Source organism: Nicotiana tabacum, chromosome 2 (genome assembly GCF_000715075.1).
Source record: "Nicotiana tabacum cultivar K326 chromosome 2, ASM71507v2, whole genome shotgun sequence".
Lineage (NCBI taxonomy): Eukaryota > Viridiplantae > Streptophyta > Magnoliopsida > Solanales > Solanaceae > Nicotiana > Nicotiana tabacum.
The window spans coordinates 114,766,868-114,777,511 of record NC_134081.1 but is presented as its reverse complement, the minus strand read 5'-3'; the positions used below and the strand labels follow the sequence as shown (position 1 = coordinate 114,777,511).

The following is a 10,644-nucleotide window of genomic DNA, read 5'->3' as shown; positions in this document are numbered from 1 at the left end:
TAGATATTAGTTATTATAAAAGCATAAATAAAATATCGGTTTACAAAATAACCTTATAATATTAAGCATAATAACTCACAATAAACTGATTGTGCTTATTCCATCGTAAGTAGTTTCGTGCTAGTTGCTTATCCTTCTTACATCATAACATTATGACCCTTTCCTCTCATTCAGTGCCTTTTTTTTTGCATTCAACCGGTAAGTATAATAGCAGTATATTGTTATGCAACAAAAGAGTAATCAATGAAAATTCCAGCGCCAAAATATTTTCAGGTCCAAATTTTGAATGCACACTGATACAATTTATTATAAATTTTTCCGCCGCCATCTCTCCACAAAATTTGAGCAGTGCGTCCACAAGTATGGACAAAGATTCAAACAGATCAAAGCAAAGATATCATTTCTCCATGCAAACAAAGAGCTTGGAAAGAAACAGAATCTGCAATAAGCAAAACTGATTAGAAGAGGGATATTATTAGTGCAAATATATGTAATTCATTTCAATGACCTTAAAATAATTTCTTTTCCCTACTTTTGAAGGTCAAGGACTCTTTCCAGTAGGTAAGAGTTGTGTAAAGGCCAACTCTTTACATTGGTTAGTATTCGAATTTGAAGCATTGGAGATCGAGTGATAGAAACGAAATTCAGCAAGAACAAATGAAATGGCAGCCAAAGTCAATCTGACCAATCCATGCATAAACAAGAAGTGTATAACGTTCTTCACCAAACGATGTCTTAAATTCTCTCCTATGATACACCTATTGGGTACTTGATGGAAGACTGTAAGGAATGGAGACAGAGAGGGTGTAAGAGAATCGCCAAAATAGCTCTACTGGCAGTTATCCATTTATTATAAAGAGTCCTGATCTCTGTGTAACGGTCATTAACCTTATCTAGCACATAAATTGGAATTACCTAAAACTGCAGAAGCCCAGTAGGCAAGAAAATTACTTCAAATGGATGTACCTTCCTTCCTTGCTAATAGCAAAAAGTAACATCATATATCTACCAGAGTTTCGTAGTTCCTTCGAATTTATTTGCTAATAAATATATTCTCATTTTATCCTTATTTCTGTTCTTCTTGTTCTTTTGTTTTCTTTCCTCTTGCAGCTCCTCAAGAATATCACTTATTAGCAGATGTCGACTTACCTTCTTGGTCATCTCAACATGCAACTTATCAAAATCAGAGTTGCCTCTAACAGCCCTAGCTAGAGCGTCTGGGATTTCCGAATGACCATACCGAGGAATTCTACTGTACTCGGTGCAACTACAATTATTGATCTTGCATAGTCTATCCAAAGGTTCAAGCCAGATATACTAACTCCATGAACAACCAAATTGAGCAATAAATCAGTAGAACGAGAAAGAATTGCAGTAGCCATGATGACAGTACTATACCAATTTTCAGATCTCAAGAATATTCTCTCACCATAAAAAACTAGTAGTAGTAGTAGTAAAAAACAGCTAATTCTCACACTCTCCTCGTCCTTCCTCCCTACTGCGCTTTGAGAACTCTCTCGGACAATAAGAAAAAGCTTTGCTTTCGGCACCTCCTATTCATCACTATCACCATCAACACTTTTCTCTACCTCCCACCACATACGATCTCGCGCACTTTAATCACAAAGGCTTTTATAAAAACAAATACAAAATATTTTGATTTTAATTTCTAAATAAATATTCCCCAGTTTGCTAGAAAAACAATGAAGTTCAATCATTAAAAAGACATGAAAGAGTGACATATTTCCATTCTATTAGACGTAGTGAAGATCCAATAAATTAGAAATTGAAAATATTAGTCGATTCCAAATTTCAACTATTAATTTTCTCGAGTCAATTATTCTTAGCATGTCAGTCCTAACCGTTGTTTTGCAAGAAAAATAAAACACAAAAAACATGGTTACTTCAAACCCTTCAATAAAATTTACTTTTTCTGATAAAGTTCCTTCACAGAAAATTATGACAAAAATTTATTTAAAAGCTTCATGTCTCAACGAAAGCATATAAATCAGAAAATTGATCACCTTCGTATAACTAATCACCATCCTTCTAGCTAAAAACCAGCTTCTAAATTCACCTGGAAAATTAGTTTTATGATTACTTCCGAAACTAATTCAACATCTTTCTGAAAAAATGAAATTAATGCCACAAATGATTTTGCTAACCGAATGGGTAATTTTAGTAACACAAATGATATTTTTTGAGAAGATCACGAATTATTTTATTCTACAATGTGGACATAATAATATGTATGGACACCAATTCCCCAAACTCCCACCCCAATGCCCAAACTTCATATGTGAAATTCACATAAGCACATGGGAGGATGTAACGTTGTGAAGGAAGATTAACACCCAAGTAATTGTGTCAAAGAACATAATGGCAAAAAGAATGGACACACACACCTCATACCAAAGGTCTCATCCAGGTAAACATCAAAAGTTATGCAGTTATATAATTTCAGCTAATTATGACACCAAATGCTGAATTTGTTGATATGCAGTGTAACAGCAACTATACCTCAATCCGAAGTTACTTGTGGTCTGATTCTGCAATTTATCAAGTAAAAAGATGCTACAACTTTTCACGTCAAAGTTGAAATAGAAGGTTACCTGCTGAGAAAAAATACAAAAAATGTGGAGATAACATGTACTCCGAGTGAGAAAGTTTCGAACTTTTAACTAACCTGAGCTCTCATTATGGCAAAGTTTTAATCGTTTATCATTTAGTCGAATATATGCAGTGGAGACTTCACTTTCCTTTTTCCTTAAATGTTGAAGCAGTAGCCCACTTGAAGTAACTACAGTTTGATTCAGAATTTGATGTAGGTCCCTGGAAGAGAATATAGATTTTAAAGAGAATTTAGCAAGATAGAAGGATTAAAATACAACTTCCTATTAGATACAAATTCTACCATTTTGGGGGCTGCTACATGAAAAGACTTGATGAGACAACCACTCATTCATATTGCGGAAAACATAATGAGTGCAAGCCATAGAAAATATAGTTTTTAAATAAAAAGATGATATCCAGTTAAACAAATTGGAAAAAAAATGCAAGTCTCGGAATCAGCTCAAGAGTATTTTCCTATGAAACAGAACGAAACACCAAAATTATTATACTGAGAAAAGCCCTCATCCTTTTCATTTTGATAAGTAAAGAAGTAACTTTAGTCAACAGTACCGAGAAAGTGCAAAAATAATTCTTTTCTTTACAATGATGAGAGAGCAAGAAATTACACTGAAACTCCTGTAGCTAAGTAAAGAAGTCCTTATACAAGTATCCAGATTATGTCCGTTATATAATTTATCTATTAACCCAAATATTGTGAATATCCCTCGTCAGGCACAAGCGCTATCTTTTGCATTAATAGTAAATATTGACTGGGAGAAGGGGATTGATCTTGTAGTCAAAGCAACAACGCACGGACAAGCTAAATGAACTCTCTTAATTATAATGCAGCGTATGCCAATGCTATTTTCAATTGGAATCCAGGAAACAATTGTACACATATTTTGTCTTTTTTATTTCAGAATACAGATATTTCACTCGGCGCGCTAGTAAGAAATTAGATATAGTAAATTAAATCTCTAAACTAATCTCAACAAACATCCCAACATATTATGTAGTCATTAAACAACTTAGAACTCAAGAAACAGGAAGCAATGTAGTTTTATGATAATTTTGCATTCAAGTCACAACTTTAAAAAACACCAACTAACAAAACAAGTATGATGACTATGTCGTACCAATATAACTAAAGACTTACCATACTTACCAATAGAAAAGAAGGATAAAACCCCTATAGGTAGGACGACAAAGAGGTCATAGAGAAGTGAACGGATCCTTATAGTAATATTAAGGTGAAATTGGTCATAAATTTGAAGATATAAGAACCAAACATGACTTGTAAAGAAAATGGAAGCTACAGACCGGAAAAACTCACACTTACTGTTGGATAGTTTAATTGTTCCCTAATAGTAATTCCACTTTGCAATGCCTTAAAAAACTTTAATTGTTGCACATCAATTTTCGTCTTCTTCTTTTTTCACACGAAGCAGGGGTTGAATCAGTCGTCGTGGTCACCAATCTTTCTTCAGTTCAAGAGTTACGCCAGTAGCGAAATTGGACTCCAAATCATTTAAACAAAACTTATAAGAACTGAGCTCAGAGAAGAAAATCAATAACCCAAAATCCATATTTAATGAAACTAAACGGTAAAGGAAGAAAATGAAGGGGGAATAAACAGCTCTCGCTTAGAGCTAGTAAGGTGCATTTCCAAAGAAAGAACAACATTACCTCAAGCAAAAACTTTTCATCCTTGTAGGGAAAAACCGAGGCTTGAAGTATCACCTAAATATCATAATTTGACACATACCAATGGTCAGAAAAAAGGATTTTGATACTTCAACGTTCTCTAGAACAGATTAATTTTGCAGTAATTAGTTTGTACCAAAAGAGAACACTGACAAAATGCCATGAGAGGATTTTGGTCAGTAATTTTCTCATGCAAACGTCATTAGAGAAATAATCAGAAGAGACATCAAATAACAATTGACCCAAATACTGTCACATATGTAAGAATCTAGCAAAATTTTAGCCACAGATAATTTAAGTAAGAAAAGATTACTTGGAGAAAAAACTTACCACAACAGAGAGCTAAATTTGAGACAAATTAGACGAAATAAACAAAATCTTAATCTACAAATTGAATAAACTTTGAACAGAATCCAGTATTCCCTAATCTAGTGATGGAAACTTGGATATATGAGAAAAGAAGGTGAATTTGGGTAAAAGAGTGGGACTTGTAGTGAGGGACACGTGTTTGGTTTTCAGGTCTGAAAGACACGCTTTGAATTTAGCCATAAAGATGTTTATATCTACTGAAATGCCCTTTCACTTATTATACGTGGTAAATACTTATCCAAAAAGTGCACCAAGTGTAGCATGAGTACGTAAATCAACGCGTATCCAATAAGTATCTAGCCTAATTCCAGAGAAGTAGTGACGAGGGGTCGACATCGACACTTACTAGTAGTCCAATACATCAAGTACAACCGAAAGTAAACAAGTATGAGACATGGTAAAAATAGCGTAAACAAAGTTAAGCACGTGATACGATCCTCCTCTGAACAGTAAACGCAAGCCCTCAATTATCGGTCACCTCCTCAACCGGAGTATATATGAAAAATGATACCCACCAGATAGATTGTCACAACTCAAATCAGGAAAACTCACGGATACGATGGCTTCTTGCCAAATATTACGCACGATGCTGCCGAGGCGAACGACCCGATCCCATAAGAGTATTTATAGAAATGCTGAGGCATACGTTCCGATCACATAATGATGTGTGCACTACCGAGGGTCGAACGACACGAACCATAGATGCATCTATTATACTGCCGAGGTGAACGACCCGCTCCCATGAGAATATAAAGCTTTAACGGGTCCTTGACCCCACTCACGAAGATACATGTGAGTTATGAAATGAAAAGAAGCTTTTAAATGAAAACGCACAACGCGCGAGAATTTCGTAAGGGAAAACACAATTATTTCGCGGGTAATCAAGTAGCTCGTCAAATCTTTACAATAGCGAGTCTATCACTCTACGCAAGCCTAGTTTCAGGTCGCAACGCGAAATAAGGGAATTATACGGGCAAGGATAACTCAAATAATACAATTAAAGCATGGCGTGAACCTAAGTCTACCCGGACATAATCAGGAACTCTAGCATACGCACGGACACTCGTCACCTCATACGTGCGTAGCTCCCACAACATGTAGCATATAACAAGAACAGCACTTACAGGGTAAATTCTCCCTCACAGGGTTAAACATGAGACTTACCTCGCTCTAAAGTTCCATAACCGACTCCAACGCCACTCTAACACCTCAAATCGATGCCCTTCACTCCAAAGCTAGTCAAACAATATGCAAACCAATAAAAATATACTTTAATACTTATAATAAATTAATTTATAATAATTCCCAACTTTGCTCGAAAAGTCAATAAAATCAACCCTCAGACCCACATGCCCTGATTCTGAAAATTTCGAAGATAAACTTTACCCATAATATCACGAACTCAAATATATAATTTATTCCAAATTTCATGTCCAATTTTGTGGTCAAAATCCAAAAATACCAAATTCTAGGATTCTTTCAAAATCCCACAATTTTTATATATTTTCATGTATAAATTCATATATAACTCATGTATTTAACTCAAAATAGATGGAAATAGCTTACCTAACAATGGATGACAAAAATATCATCTTCAAGAACACCAAAAGTCGCCCAACCAAGTGAAAAATGAGTGAAATGGGCAAAAACCCCTACTTAAAACCATTTTGTCCAGGCCCGTTCTTCTTCGCCGATCGCGGAAATCCCCTCACGATCGCGAAAGCCAACAACTAGCTTACCAAAATTCTCAATCGCGGTCGCGAACATCCACAGCGATCGCGAAGCTTTACCTCCCAAAACTACGCGTTCGCGAACCAAAAGTCGCGTTCGCATAAGGCAAAATTCTCAGTCCATCATTCCTTCTCCACGATCGTGGTTCCCAAGTCGTTATTGCGTATCACAAACTAGCAGCCCCCCAAATTCCTTCTTCGTGATCATGTACTTCACCTTGCGATCGCAATGCACAACACCAGCACCAGCAACGATGTAATGACCCGGCCAGTCATTTCGAGAGTTGTAGCCCCGTTTTCCTATTTACTATGCATTTCGTACTTTATAGTTGTTATGTGACTTGCCGGGGTAGTCGGGTCCGGAGTGATTTCAGAATGAAATGAGATACTTAGTCTCAATGTTGGAAGCTTAAGTTGAAAAGGTTGATCGAATGTTGACTTATGAGTAAATGACTCCGAAAATGGAGTTTTGATGGTTCTGTTAGCTCAGTTGGGTGATTTTGGACTTAGGAGCGTGTCCGGATTGTGATTTGGAGATCCGTAGTTGAATTAGGCTTGAAATCGCGAAAGTTGGAAATTTGGGAAGTTTGACCGGGGATGAACTTTTTGATATCGGGATCAGATTGGAATTCTGGAAGTTGGAGTAGGTCCGTAATGTCAAATGTGACTTGTGTGCAAAATTTGGGGTCAATCGGACGTAATTTGATAGGTTTCGGCGTCGTTTTGTAGAAGTTGAATTTCTTTAGTTTCAATAGGCTTGAATTGGGGTGCGATTCATGTTTTTGAAGTTGTTTGATGTGATTTGAGGGCTCTACTAAGTTTGTATGAGGTTTTAGGACTCGTTGGTATGATTGGTTGAGGTCCCGGGGGCCTCGGGTTGATTTCGGATGGTTAACGGATCAAAAATGGGACTTAGTGCATTACTGAAGCTCGAGCTCTTCTGGTGTGATCGCACCTGCGAGAGGTTAGCCTCATGTGCGATGTTGCAGATGCGGCTGAATTTACGCAATAGCGGAGCTGGCCTGGGAAGGGCACAGGTGCGAGGGGTTAACCGCATCTGCGAGCCCGCAGGTACGAGCGAGGCTCCGCATATGCGGAGTTGAGGGAAAGGTCTTTTCCGCAGAAACGGATAGAAGACCGCAGAAGTGCCTATGCAGGTGCGGAACCTGGAGCGCATATGCTGGCCTGGATGATTTAAGTGACTTCTGTAGAAGCGGAGGGGTTACCGCAAAAGCGGTTCTGCACGTGCGAAAAGCCTGGGCAAAATGTTTAAAAACAAGGGTTCGCGATTTTGGCTTCATTTTAACATTTTGAGCTCGGATTTTGGCGATTCTTGAGAGGATTTTCGAGGTGATTCTTGAGGTAAGTCCCTTGTGATTGTTTTTGATCAATAATCTTGTTTCCCCATTGATGTTTTCCCCCTAGTTGGTGTGTATTTAAGGTGTAAATTGGGGGTTTGAGGCTAGGGATTTGGAGAGTTTGATTTGGGGATTTAGGTGACGATTTGGTGTCGAATTTTGATAAATTTAGTATTGTTGGACTCGTAGTTGAATGGGATTTCGGGTTTATGACTTTTGTCATATTTCGGGATGTGGGCCCGGGGGCAGAATTTGAGCCGATTTTTGACTTTTGATTAATAACTTCATATTTTCTTGTGGAATTGATTCCTTTAGCCCGTGTTGATTGTATTGTACTGCTTGTGGCTAGATTCGGGTCATTTGGTGGCCGATTTGTGAGGCAAAGATGTATTGGAGTAGAGATTTTCTCGGATTGAGGTAAGTAACACTTCTAAACTTGGCTCTGAGGGTTCGAAGCCCCGAATTATGTGTTATATGATTGGTGTTGAGGTTATGTGAATGCCAAGTGACGGGCGTGCACCGTGAGAACTGTGACTTGGTCGATTCCATGGAACTGTATAGTGGATTTATCTTGTTGATATCCGTGTTTTCATCATGTGTTAAAGTAATTGAGCTATCAATCGTGCTAGAGATCATGTAGATCATGTCTAGGCTATGTGATGATAGTGTTAGGGCCCATAGTGGTCATTTCTTGCTGTTGAGTTATTAATTTCATTGAAATTTCATACTCAGTCATATTCATTTATTACATGTCATATCTCAGTCTATGTTTCTATTTATTGATACATCATATCATTATTTTTGGGCTAGTTTCAAGGCATTGTGAGCTCGTGAGTGAGAGACTGGAGAGATTGATGATTGAGTGAGGCCGTGGGCCTAATTATGAGTAACATTTATGGGATCGGGTTGCACGCCGCAATGAGTTTTACTGATTTATGAAAGCGCTTGGGCTGAAGGAGCCCCTCCAGAGTCTGCACACCCCAGTGAGAGCGGTTGATTGATATTGAAGGATGGATCTTCCATGGACATGGATCTTGTCCGAAGCATTTATACCTAGGGATGGATCTTCCCCATGGGCTGGATTGTCCCTACCCAATACTTAGTGATTGACTGTCAATTGATGTATATATATTTCCGGGATGGATCTTTCTTGGGCCGGATTGGCCATATACAGTACTGAGTGATTGAGCATTTCGAGAGCGTGAGCATACGAGGCTTTCAATATGGTGCATCACATACAACATGTGCATTGGCATGTAGAAGTAGAGAAGTTATATCCTTCATATCATTCAGAATTGATCTATTTTACTGGTATTGAGTTTAACTGTTGAATTTGAAAGCATATCTACATTTTTGCACTATTATTTCTATATTGAACTGTACCGGCTGAGTCCGTCACTACTTTCAGTCCAAAGGTTAGATTTGTTACTTATTGAGTTGGTTGTACTCACGTTACACCATGCACCTCGTGTGCAAATTCAGGTGCTTCCGGCCATGGCGGCTGCTAAGTTGTGGAGTCAGGATCTTCGGAGATTATCGAGGTAGTTGTATGGCATTCGCATACCTTGGCTCTCCTTCATTATCTTCATTTATATTTCAGTCTTTATTCCCTAGACGTTGTATTAGACTATATACCTGTATAGATGCTCATGTACTCAGTGACACCCCGTTTTTGGGAGTGATTTGTATTGAGTTGCGAATTTTATTCTGTTTTTAAAAGGTTTTCCTTAAATTTAACTACTTCTGTATTTTTCAAAGTTTTTGTTGTGTTGAAATGGTTGAGTAGTTGGCTTGCCTAGTTCCATGATAGGCGACATCACTACGGTTTGGTTTTGGATCGTGACAAGTTGGTATCAGAGCCTAGGTTACATAGATCTCACGAGTAATGAGCATGTGTAGTAGAGTCTTGCGGATCGATACGGAGACGTCTGTACTTATCTTCGAGAGGCTGCCGAACCCTTAGGAAACTTCATATGCTTGTATTTTTGTCGTGCAAATTTGTTGATTCTGGTAACTAAACTTCTGTATTCTATTCTCTCACAGATGGTGAGTACACGTGCTATCGGGCAGGATGGATAGCCACCAGTACCACCAGCTAGGGCCGCAAGAGGCCGATGTCGCGGTAGGGGCCGCGATAGGGGCAGAGGTGTAGCTCATACAGCAGCTAGGGCATCACATGTAGATCTGCCAATTGCTCCAACTCAGGAGCAGGTTCTAGATGTAGCTGAGCCGGTAGGGCCAGCTCAGGCACCAGTTGTGCCCATTGTGATTCCAGGCCTTCAGGAGGCTTTGGCCCAGATATTTACTATTTGCACTGGCCTTGCTCAGGTGGTTTCGGCTCAGGCCACACCAGCCACTTCCCAGGAAGAGGGAGGTACTCATACCTCGTTGCCCGTACTCCAGATCAGGTGATGCAGGGACTTCAAACACCGGGGGAACTACCAGCCCAACCGGTTGTAGTTGATCAAGCCCATGTGGTCCCCATTATGGCTGATGATGAGCAGCGGAGACTTGAGAGGTTTGGGAGGCTCCATACTCCATCTTTCAGTGGGGTAGAGTCGTAGGATGCCCAGGGTTTCTTGGATAAGTGCCAACGGATGCTTCGCACGGCTATTATTCTAGAGACCAATGGGGTCTCGTTCACTACTTTTCAGTTCACTAAGGCTGCCTTCAGATGGTGGGAGGCTTATGAGAGACGCAGTCGGTCGATGCAGCACCACTTACATGGCAGGAGTTCTCCGTTCTCTTCTTGGAGAAGTTTGTGCCGCTGTCTCATAGAGAGGAGCTGCACAGACAGTTTGAACAGCTACGTCAGGATGGCCTATCTGTGATGAAGTATGAGATGAGGTTTTCTAAGTTGGCCTGTCATG

At 39.0% G+C, this 10,644-nt stretch overlaps 1 long non-coding RNA gene across 5 annotated transcripts; it reads right to left on the bottom strand.

Annotated features, from left to right (window-relative positions):
• Positions 1–218: 218 nt before the first annotated feature.
• Positions 219–4,802, bottom strand: LOC107779617 (uncharacterized). 5 transcript variants are annotated; one of them, XR_012702734.1, is made up of 6 exons: positions 4,648–4,801; positions 3,953–4,353; positions 2,687–2,832; positions 2,521–2,615; positions 2,025–2,077; positions 219–439 (listed from the first exon to the last, which is right to left on the bottom strand). It is a non-coding gene; the product is annotated as an uncharacterized LOC107779617 (long non-coding RNA). The 5 variants fall into 5 exon arrangements; XR_012702733.1 differs by having other exon boundaries at positions 2,521–2,612; XR_001646653.2 differs by having other exon boundaries at positions 2,521–2,832; positions 3,947–4,353; positions 4,648–4,802.
• Between the last annotated feature and the right edge of the window lie 5,842 nt (positions 4,803–10,644).